At 46.1% G+C, this 9,140-nt stretch overlaps 1 pseudogene across 1 annotated transcript; it reads right to left on the reverse strand.

Annotated features, from left to right (window-relative positions):
- Nucleotides 1–2,134: 2,134 nt before the first annotated feature.
- LOC309804636 lies at nucleotides 2,135–4,395 on the reverse strand (annotated as a pseudogene). Its single transcript has one exon. The product of its transcript is annotated as an uncharacterized misc_RNA (transcript).
- Between the last annotated feature and the right edge of the window lie 4,745 nt (nucleotides 4,396–9,140).

The raw sequence follows: 9,140 nt of genomic DNA on the forward strand, positions 1-9,140 counted from the left end.
CTTGCTATGAGTCTTTGAGAAAAATTACTTCAGCACCCATTTCTTCAACTATAAAATGGGAGCAATAGTAGTACCTACCTCACTTATTTATTGTGGGAATTAACTCAAAGAAGGGCCTAAAACATTTGGCATAGGGTTTGGTAAAATACCTGCTGTGTTAAGTGTTAGGTATCTGATATGTAGTATGAAAAAATAACTCAATGAGTTTGAACAGGGCCTTGAAGGAGGAGAAGGATTTAAGACAAAGTAAGGAAACAAAAATTCCATTTGGCAGTTATGGTAGATTGCAAAAATAACCCCAATTCTTCATCACTTCTTGCATTCATTCCCTTTGTAATTTGACTTTATAGCCCCTCCCATGAAGAGATAGTCTGTTTCCTTATCTTTTTAGTATAAAGCTAAATTTGCGTTTTGCTTTAGCAAATAATATGTAGTGGAAACAGTGTTGTGCCAGTTTCATGCCTAGGCCTTACACAGTTTTACTCCTTCCCTTGGAACTCTGCCTCAACTGTAAGAACAAGTCCAGCTGTCCAGCTTCAGGATGGAGGTCCTGTGCAACAGAGCTGAATCAGCCAAGTTGTCCAAGCTGAGGTCCCAGGCATCTGAGAGGTCCAACTAGAACCACCTTACTGACTTTAGCTGACCCCAGATGCCTAAGTGAGCCCTGCCAGTTCAGCTCAGATCAGCAGAAACATCCAGAAAAACCACAGACTTCTGAACAATAATAATTAATTGTTGTTTTAGGTATTAGGTTAGTTTGTTACACAGGAATAGCTAACAGATACTGTGTTGACAGTGGTGGTAGTGGAGAAAAAGGAATGGTAAAATGGTTTCAACCAGAGGAGATTAAGCTGAATAAAATAGATGTCACACATCTATGAGCTGGAGAATATTAGGTTTTGTAGCAGAAATAAAGATAAGTTATGAAGTATATTAAAGTGTACACAAAAAGAAGGAATAATTTATTATAATTTGTGTGAAAACAAAAACATTTCTGAGTGAAAATACCATAAATTAGAGTATAAGGAAAAGGACAAATGATGTTGATAATAAGTGACATTAAAGATTAATACCCTCGGGCCTCCCTGGTGGCGCAGTGGTTGGGAGTCCGCCTGCCGATGCGGGGGATGCGGGTTCGTGCCCCGGTCTGGGAGGATCCCATGTGCCGCGGAGCGGCTGGGCCCGTGAGCCATGGCCGCTGGGCCTGCGCAGCCAGAGCCTGTGCTCCGCAGCGGGAGAGACCGCAGCGGTGGGAGGCCCGCATACCACAAAAAGAAAAAAAAAAAAAAAAAAAAAGATTAATACCCTCAATAGAGAGAGTTCTAAGATATCTGTCAAGAAAAATGAAGCCCCCTAAACCCTTTTAAATCAATACACAATATTCACATTATCTTAGAGCTGTGGTACATGTTGTTATCAGCCTTCTCCCTTTATCCAGCTACTTTTTTTTTTTTTTAAATAATGGCACAGCACTTTTTATTTTCTTTAATCATAAAAATAAGCCCCATGTTTCTGGGAGGGAGACCAGGGATCTGTAGGCTCTGCTCTGGGTGTCAGGACCCCCGGAGGGCCAGGGTCCTCATGACCAAGCAGGGAGGAAGGCTCGGGTCTGGAAACCGGGGGGCACCCCCGTGGCCTCCATGAGCCGGGTCGGTGTTAGAGGTGGCTGTCGCAGCCGGATGAGACTGGGCACAGAGCACTGCGTGGGAGCCTGGCCAGGGCACCCCTGGGGGCCGACGCTGCTCTCCCACCTTGGGCCCAGGACTCCAGGAGCACTAGGTGCGGGGCTGCCCTGAGCCAGAGGTCAGGGGCAAGGGGTGGTGACCCTTGAGCACAGGTGCGGGTCGGGTGGGAGTGGGGGGGAAGCAGAGAAAGTTTTGTAGTGTGAGGTCTGTCCTGACTGGGGACGTCCTAGGGGTCCCGGAGCCGGAAAGCTGTAGGGGACGAGTGGGATGCTGGGAGGGGACGTTCTGGGAGTGGCCTCAGGCCCTGCAGGCTTTCTTGGTCCAAAGCTGGGGGGGTGGACAGGAGACTGCCCCCGGCTTCAGTGCTCAGTCACTGGAGTGGAAGAAGAGTCCTGAGGGGGAGCCTCTTGTCTCACCAGCAGTTGCTGCTCACCCACAGACAGCCCTGAGCATCCATCGTGTCCCCTCTCCACAGTCACAGGACTCTAGAGCTGGACAAACATCACCCTTTGCAGAGGGAAGCAGCAGGACCTCAGGCCTGGCTCTGGGTGTGCCCACATTCTGCCTGGTGGGGGACGGGAATGCACACTGGCCAGATGGGGTGGGGCCCAAGGAGGGCAAGGCCTATAGCTGGCACGCCCCCCAAAATCACACACGCACACACTCCACGCACAGGCAGACACGTGCAGACCACACGCCATGTATATGCACACACAAACTCACACGCTGGCTGGGCAGCACACCTGGGCACAGAAGTCCAACATTCAAGGACATGTGGGCACTTTAGAGGCACAGAGAGATGCTAAAGGACCCCCCACCCCACAAGCCTGAGCCCCTGGGGGTGGCTGTGTGCTCTCTCCCGGGGGCGTGCACGTCACAAAGCAGTGGGCACGGCGGGGGCCAGCCTGGCGGGAGGTGGGAAGGCGCTGCGGTCCTCTCCTCTCTTCCCGGCGTGGGGGGCCTCGGCTCGGTGGTGGCCCTGCAGGGGCTCCTGTCTCTGCTGAGCCCGAGCCTCCAGCCGCAAACGGCCCGGCCTGTCCGGAGAAGGCCTCCGGCCAGTCTGACAACACACCTCGGGCCACAGGCTGAGGGGGGCCTTGGCCCAGCCCAGCACAGCCACACCTGGGGTGGTCTGGGAAAACGGGCGTCAGGCTCCAGGGCTCGCAGATGGGGCCTGGCGGGCCACTGCAGGGGTGGAGGATCGAGTCCGTCGTGACCTCAGGGGCCGGCAGGGTTGGCCTGGGGCCAGGAGGGAGAGCTGGGGCTGATGGACCCGGACCAGGTCCAGCAGGGACTGCCGTGGCTGGCTCGGGGGCCCCAGGAGAGGCCGGCGGGGTGGGGCTGGCCGGCCCAGGAGTGACGGGCGCTCAGGTATGGGGAGTAACGGCTGGGGCTGGCAGGGCTGGCTCGGACCCAGAAGTGACCGCAGGGGCTGGCAGGGCTGTTTCGGGCCCAGAAGTGGCCGCTTTCGTCGGCATGGCTGTTCTGGGCCCAAGAGTGGCCGCTTGGGCGGGTGAGGCTGTTCTGGGTCCATGAGTGGCCGCTTTTGTTGGCACGGCTGTCCAGGGACCAACAGTGAAGGCTTGGGGGCGCCAGGCTGCTCTGGGGTTTCGACTAATTGCTGGGGCTGACTGAGGCCCAGGAGGGACCGCCGGGGGCGGCTGGGCTGGCCCAGGAGGGACCTTCGGGGCTGGCATGGGGCTAGGAACCCCCGCCGGGGGCAGCAGCACTGGCCCGAGAGTGAGCTGGTGGGCCGGCGGCGTGGACGCAGCATGAGGAGTGACTGTGGGGGCTGGCACCGCTGGCACTGGGCTAGCAGTGACCGAAGCGGCCGGCACCGCTGTCCTGAGGATGCCCTGCTGGGCTGGCCACGGAGACACGGGCCCATCCACGACCGCGTGGGCCAGCAGCGGTGCCAGAGGGCCAGCAGGGACCGACAGAGGTGGCATGGGGCCAGGACAGACCGCAGGGGCCAGCAGCGGTGCCACGGGGCCAGGATGGACCGCAGGGGTCGACAGAGGTGACACGGGGCCAGGATGGACCGCAGGGGCCGGCAGCGCTGCCACGGGGTCAGGAGGGAGCGCAGGCGCCGGCAGCGCTGCCTGGGGGCTAGGAGTGCCCAACGAGGCTAACGAGGCTGGCGGGGCTGAGCCGGGAGTGACCGCTGGGGCCGGCAGGGCTGATCTGGGGCTGGAAGCAGCTGCTGGGGCCGGCAGGGCTGACCTGGACCCAGAAGTGACCGCCGGGGCTGGCTGGGCTGTCTTGGGCCCAGAAGTGACCGCTGGGGCCAGCTGCGCTGACCCGGGAGTGGCCGCTGGGGCTGGAAGGGCTGCCCAGGGTCCGGGAGAGCCCGACGGGGCTGGCAGCGCTGACACGGGGCTGGGAGTGACCCCTGGGGCTGGCTGGGCTGGAGCTGCTGCTGGCGCTGGGCCGGGCCGTTCTGGTCCCAGTGGTTGGCTGGGAGCGGCCCCCCTTCTGGGGAGCACACCTGCTTGGTGGGCTGCAGCGGGGCCTTCTTCTCCCCTCGGTCTCAGGTGGGCTCCAGGTCCTGCTCGGAGCTGCCTGCCTCCAGGGGCCGCCCGTTCTCACCAGGCTCTGCAGACGGGCAGTTTTCTGACTCACGGGGCTTCTTGACAAGGCGACGTTCCCACTTCTCCTTCCGCTCGTGTGGCTTCAGGGCCATGTCCTTCTCCAAGGCCTCCAGCGTGCTGAAGCTTATCCAGCTACTTTTTATTTATGTTTTCGATCTCAGTCTCTTCTTGGAGATGTCTTTCCTGAACTTCCAGATTACAATAGGTCCTCTTAGTGTATGCTTCCAAAGCAACCTGCTCTTCTCATTTCACTCATCATTTGTTCAAAGTTATCTCCAGTGGGTTGTAAATTCCATAAGGCATCAATTGAAACTATTTTGTTCACCAATATAATCCTGGCATCTGGAAAAATACCTGACATAGGGTAGACACTCAATAACTATTTGAAAATAATGAGCCCTTGAGTGATAACCATGAAACCAAATCACTCACTGAAAATCAAATAAAAATAAAACAAACATGACTATAAAAAGCTAATACTTATGAGTAAAATGTCCAGTCCAGCCACATATGTAATCAAGAAATACAAATGAAAACAAACTATGTCATGTGGCTGAAAAATAAGGGCTAAAATAATAAGGCTCCATGCAAGAGAGGCTGTGATAAGCATGCGTCACTAAACTGACTAGCAATTGATGCAAATGATACAGAAAGCCGTTTAACAGAGTGTTAATTCAAATATTCATACCCTTTAGCAGCAAGTGTACTTCCAGAGAAACAAAATCAGATGTAGTCTCAGTATTATGACTGAAGATTGCCATTGATCCTAATTTTAACAGAAATAACCTGTATGATCAGTAATCTTATTGTATTGAGAGTCAGTATAGTTTAAAGTTGGAATGTGGGTTCTGCAATAAAAGAAATAAGTTTTAATCCTGGCTCCATCACTTATCAGCTATGTGGCCAGAGACTAATAATTCAACCTCACTGACCCTTGTGACTTCATCTGTAATGGTGACAGTACATTAATCAGGAAATTTCTGGGTTTTAGGAATTAGTCATTTATCTCATTTTTAACTTGTACACTCATTACTCTTTGAGGAAGGAATAGCTTGCATTATTTCCAATTCTCAGTTTGCCTTTCTCTGCTCTTTATGGCCCTAAGCACAATAATACACTGTGTATTAGTGTGTTTAAATGTATATTCGAACTACAAGAGGCAACAATGAGTAAGGAATAAGGAAAGGGACTACTCCACCTCTCTCTCTCTCTCTCTCTCTTTTGTCTTTTGCTGCCATGGTTTCCTCTGTTCTGAGCTACGTTTATTCTCACAGGAGAGCATACTCTTGAACACTAAATATTTCTCCCTGTAGAAAAAAAGAAAAGCAAAAACAAACAAGTTAATGGCTAGGACTATATTATAACAAATAGTTTTACTGGGCTGTGTGGCATGTCTAAGTTCTTGACAAAAGACAAGACTAAACCAGTAAAAATAGACCAAAAGTGAGATGTTCTTGGATGTTAGGGTTATAAAATCAACATAGTTGCTCTATCTTTAAGAAATATTAATATTTCTGGAGCCCAGTTTTCTCTTAGAAATGAACTTGAGGTCACAAATTGATATCTAGCTCTCTCTCTCTCTATATATATATATATCTAGCTATCACTGTTTCACAGTATTTTGTGATACAGTATATTTTATTCAAGAGTAAATTGCAGGGAAGTGTTATGTAATTCATGGTAAATAATCCTAAATGGTTTAACTTGGGGGTCTTTTAAAAAATAATTTTCTTTTTATTTATCAGAGAGTTTAAACTCAGTGTAACCCAATGTTTTGTAGGGATAAGTATTAAATACCATGGTATATCAATTAGGAAATAACTGAACTATTTTAATTAATTATTTAAGCTAAACTTTTTGTTTGGTAATAATTTTCGGTTTATAGAAAAATTGTAAAAATAGGAAAGAGAATTCCCATATATATCCCTCACTGTCAGCATCTTAACATTGCCAGGATACATTTGTCAAAATAGAAACTGACATTAACTATTAACTACAGTATAGACTATATTTGGATTTCACCATTTTGCATCAGTGTCTTTTTATGTTCTAGGATCCAGTCCAGCATAGAGACCATGTTGCCTTTTGTCACCTCCTCAGTCTCCTCTGGACCATACCAATTTCTAAGTGTTTCATTGCTTTTCATGGCTTTAACGGTCTTGAGGAATACTGGCCAGGCGTCCTGTAAAATATTCCTCAATCCAGGTGTGTCCCACGTTTTTCTCAGGATTAGACTGAGGTTATGCATTTATGGAAAGAATACCACAGAAATTAAATGCCCTTGTTATCGCATATCACAGGGTACATGATATAGACAAAACATGCTATGAAGATGGCTGTATAAATGTCTCTTTGAGACCCTGCTTTCAGTTCTTTTGGGTTTATCTCCAGAAGTGGCATCGCTGGATCATATAGAAACTCTATTTATTTTTAATTCTTTGAGGAACCTCTATACTGTCTTCCACAGTGGCTGTACCATTTTCCATTACTAGCAATAGTGCACAAGTGTTCCAATTTCTCCACATCCTTGCCAACAGTTTTCTTTATTTATTTTGATAATGACCATCCTAATGGTGTGAGGTGGTATATCATTGTGGTTTTGATTTGCATTTGCCTAACAATGTAATGTAATGTTGAGCATCTTTCCATGTGTTTATTGGCAACTTATATATATTATTTAGAGAAATGTCTAGTCAAGGCCTTTGCCCATTTTGGAATTGGGTTGTTTGTTTTTTTGTTGTTGTTGAGTTTTAGGAGTTTGCTATATATTCTGGATATTAATCCCTTATCAGATATATGATTTGCAATTATCTTCTACTCGTTGGATTACTTTATTACTCTGTGGATAGTATCTTTTGATGCACATTTAAAAAATGTGTGAAGTCCAACTTGTCTATTTTTTGTTTTGCTGGCTGTGACTTTAGTGTCATATGCAAGAAATCACTGTCAAATCCCATGTCATGAAGTTTTTGCCCTGTGTTTTCTTCTAAGAGTTTTATAGTTTTAGATCTTACATTCAGATCTTTGATCGATTTGAGTTAATTTTTGTATATGGTAAGAGTTCAACTTCATTCCTTTGCATGTGAATATCCAGTTTTCCCAGCACAATTTGTTGACGAAACTGTCCTTTTCCCATTGAATGGTCTTGGAACCCTTGTCAAAAATCATTGGACTATATATGTAAGGGTTTATTTCTGGGTTCTCTAATCTATTCCATAAGTCTACATGTCTGTATTTATGCCAGTACCACCCTGTTTTGGTTATGGTAGCTTTGTAGTAAGTTAGAAATCAAGAAACTGTGAGGTCTCCAGCCTCTTCTTTTTCAAGATTGTTTTGGCTATTTAATAAGGTCTCTTAAGATTCCACTGGAATTTTAGTGTGGGTTTTCTATTTCTGCAAAAATGGTCACTGGGTTTTTGATACGGATTTCATTGGATCTGTAAATGGCTTTGGGTAATATTGACATCTTAACAATATTAAGTCTTCCAATCTGGGAACATGGAATGTATTTCCATTTATTTATGCACTCTTTACTTTCTTTCAGCAGTATTTTATAGTTTTCATTGTACAAGTCTTTCACCCCCTGAAGTTAATTCCTAAGTATTTTATTTTTTATGTGCTATTGTAAATGGAATTATTTTCTTAATTTCTTTTTTAGATTGTTTACTGTTAGTGTGTAGAAATGGAACTGATTTTTTAAAATTAAAGTATAGTTGATTTACAGTGTGGTAATTACTGCTGTGTAGCAAAGTGATTCAGTTATACATGTACATACATTCTTTTTTAAATATTCTTTTCCATTATGATTTATCATAGGATATTGGATATTGTTCTCCGTGCTATACAGTAGAACATTGCTGTTTATCCATTCTATATGTAAAAGCTTACATCTGCTAACCCCAACCTCCCATTCCATCCCTCTCCCAGCCTCTTCTCCCTTGGCAACCACCAGTCTGTTCTCTATGTCTGTGATTCTGTTTCTGTTTCATAGATAGGTTCATTTGTGTCATATTTTAGATTCCACATATAAGTGATATCATATGTATGGTATTTGTCTTTCTCTTTCTGACTTACTTCACTTAGTATGATAATCTCTAGTTGTATCCATGTTGCTGCACATGGCATTATTTCATTCTTTTTGTGGCTGAGTAGTATTCTATCGTATATATGTACCACATCTTCTTTATCCATTCATCTGTCAATGGACATTTAGGTTGTTTCCATGTCTTGTTATTGTGAATAGTGCTGCTATGAACATAGGGGGTGTGCATATATCTTTTTGAATTACAGTTTTGTCTTGATAGATGCACAGGAGTGAGATTGCTGGATCATATGGTAATTCTATTTTTAGTTTTCTGAGGAACCTCCATACTGTTTTCCACAGTGGCTGCACCAACTTACATTTCCATCAACAGGGCAGGAGCGTTCCCTTTTCTCTACACCCTCTCTAGCATTCGTTATTTGTAGACTTTTTAATGATGACCCTTCTGACCAGTATGTGGTGGTACCTCATTGTAGTTTTGATTTGCATTTCTCTAACAGTTAGCGATGTTGAACATCTTTTCATGTGCCTATTGGCCATTTGTATGTCTTCTTTGGGGAAATGTCTATTTAGGTCTTCTGCCCACTTTTCAATTTTGTTTCATTTTTTTGTTGTTGAGTTCTGTGAGCTGCTTGTATATTTTGGAAATTAAGCCCTTGTTGGTCACATTGTTTGCAAATATTCTTCCATTCTGTAGGTTGTCTTTTCATTTTGTTTATGGTTTCCTTTGCTGTACAAAAGCTTGTAAGTTTGATTAGGTCCCTTTTGTTTATTTTTGTTTTTATTTCTGTTGCCTTGGGAGATTGACCTAAGAAAACATTG

Source organism: Mesoplodon mirus (genome assembly GCF_964341445.2).
Source record: "Mesoplodon mirus genome assembly, chromosome: 5".
Lineage (NCBI taxonomy): Eukaryota > Metazoa > Chordata > Mammalia > Artiodactyla > Ziphiidae > Mesoplodon > Mesoplodon mirus.